The sequence below is a fragment of the Rattus norvegicus genome, chromosome 9 (genome assembly GCF_036323735.1).
Source record: "Rattus norvegicus strain BN/NHsdMcwi chromosome 9, GRCr8, whole genome shotgun sequence".
NCBI lineage: Eukaryota > Metazoa > Chordata > Mammalia > Rodentia > Muridae > Rattus > Rattus norvegicus.
The window spans coordinates 80812588-80815496 of NC_086027.1; positions in this window are offsets into that span (position 1 = coordinate 80812588).

A 2909-nucleotide genomic window follows, 5' to 3' on the forward strand; every position below is an offset into this window, starting at 1 on the left:
AGCTGGTTATTACAACATGACTCTCTCCTTATCAACTTCGTGTGTTGAAGCCTTAATGCCCAGAACTTCAAAATATGATACAATTGAGATAGGATCTTTAAAGGTATAATTATGGTTAAATTAAGATTTATTGATAGGCATAAACCCAATCTGACAAATGTGTGAGCACAGAGGAAAGGCCATGTAAGGGTAGTGAGGGGCTCTCTGCATAACAATATGAGAGACTTGAGGTGAATCTAAGCTCCCACCTTATACCTCAACCTTAAGGTTTCAGCCTCTGAAACAGAAAGACAATCATTTTTTGTTTGTTGTGGTGTCTGTTCAGCCCTATTAAATTAACGCATAGAACGAGAGAAGGCTCAGCTTTGAAATCTCCAAGTCTGATTATGATTTACAACAGAACCATAACCTTGAGGAGCTGTTCAGACTCTCTGAACTTCAATCCCCTCATTTGTAGATTGGGAATAAAAATAATTACCTGTCAGTTTTCTTGGGGAGCAAATTCATCTATGCAATCAGTGTCTGACATAAAGTAAGCACTCAAGTCCTGCCCCTTATATGATCTTGGATGTCTTACCTAAAACTCCAAGCTACATACCCACACTATACAACTTAGCACATACAAAGGGTTTAATCCATGTTAGTTTTTTGGGTTAGAGGGTATTCTGATAACAGATATAGTTTCAAGTTTTTTTTTCTTGATGATCAAAGTTGTGTATGTACAATTTTTTTTTTTTGGGCTGGGGAGCAATGGGAGGTGGGGAGTCTTACAAAGGGATTTGAGTATCATTGTGATGTTTATTTTACATTTTGACTCCTTACCTGTTATTATCTGATGACGGCCCAAATGATTCCAAAAATCTAGGCTTGAGAGCTGTGGCACTAGCCACTATAGGAGCTGAGGGTCCCAAGAGGTGAGACCCATTCAGGATCTGTAATATTAGCAGGCGCCATCTCTTATTTCCTGCTGTTGCCATTGCTGTTGGAAGCAGAGGATTACAATAGCTACCAAGTGCTATGGCTACTGGTGGTCAAAACCTAGAACACAAAGTTTCCATCCAAGTGTCTATTGATGTCATTATGCGGGTGATGGCAGGTATAGGATAGAGTGAGGCCTGTCTTGGATGAGAAGGAAGTGTAGATGAGAGAAAAGTTTTAGAGAGGCAGAGGAGGCCAGAGCGAAGAGGAGGCAGCGAAGAGAACATGGTGGTGGATGTTAAGATTCCTCTCTGTATATATTACAGGTTGTTATGACTATTCTTAAGGAATGGATGTGTATAGGATTTTGTGTTGTCTAGATGGGCAAATTATATCTTATCAATTGGATCATAGGATATTGTGTGATATGTTCTTTCATGTGGTGACTTAATTGAGTTCAATAGAGTGCAGGAAGCACCCGGCTGCCACGGAATTGGGATGTGTATGCCTAGTGTGGTGGAAACCAGCCAAGAGAGCTGTGAGTGAGGGCGGTGGGGCCTGACGGGATGCTTTGTTGGAATGGCTCATGGACAGCAGGTCCAAAAGTAGATGGAGGCAACATGGAATCACTGAGATAAATTAGTGCTAGTTCCAGAACTATCGAGAAAGTGCGACCACCAGGGTATGCTGGGGAACCGGTTCTGCACCTTTTACATTTTTACTGTGACGTGTCTACAGCTATAGACATCAGGCATCTAAATCCTGACCCCTACCTCTCAAGATTAGATGCAAACTCCCAAGCCTGATGGTCCAGTTCTTGAGCCTTCAGCATTCATGGGCCAGGGTCTACCAGCAGTAGATGAGAAGCTCATCTATTCTTGATGTCTATCTGGATAGAACAGAAGAACCTTAGCCAGTTGATGGCAAACACTAGTATTGTGGACCACAGCTCAAGAGAAATGAAGCAACACAGAATTCAAGTGTTGAAAAAATAATTACAGCGGGACCTAAGAGTCTTCAGGTGGCAGAAGCAGGAGGATGACTACAACCTCAAGACCAGCCTGCTCTATACAAGGAATTCTAGGCCAGCCTAGGTTATACAGTGAGAATGTGTGTCAAAGATGCAAAAAGAAGGACTGTAATTATAAATATGTATTTTGTTTCTTCTTTTAAGGTAATATATATGATGTTGGATTCAGTGGGTTTCATATTCACTAGAAATAAGGTACCCATCCCCATTGCCCCCGTATCATAAAACAAAAGTATCTTTCATAGAATCAAATGCCCAGATCGGCAAACATGTCAGGCTTACCAGTTCAGCTGAGAAATAAAAAAGGTAAGTCTGTTAAGCCTCTCTAGATTTTTTCCTTTTCCCTGCGCCCAGATCCGTGAGTCACTGTTCTGTGTGAAAAATATTTAGAGAGTGAATTATCCCTTGGCAAGGCCTGCTCTTAGACAGACTTCCCTATCGCTCACAGAAATGACCCTTATCTCGGGTGGTTTTTTTTTTTCCCCTCTGGAAGAATGTCTTGCAGGGGCATTTAATCTGGTCCCAAGTAATTCTTCAGGCTTCCCAAGGGTTTACTACATTGCTCTCCAGCGACTGTGTGAACACCGTGGCCTCATTTGGGAGAGAAGGGCCCCTGTTTATTTTCTTGCTTAAATGATGTTGGTAAATCTTATCAGCTTGCTTTTATAAAGAGATCTCTAGGTTGTGATTTTATTGAGAGTACTGATTTTACATATTATAATAATAGTTATTCAAGACGAGAAATGCTCAGACTAGAATATTTAAAAGGTGAATAGTTACTATGCTTCTGTGTCAAGGGCATATCATCAGGGCATTGATGTTCAGACTACATAACAATATAACAATAATCAATACCATCCAGATAGGAAAATAGTCAAAGGACTTAGACATTTCTTTACAGGTTTTTGGTCATTAGCAATAAGCATGTGAGAAGTTTCTTAATGTGATTAATCATCAGGGG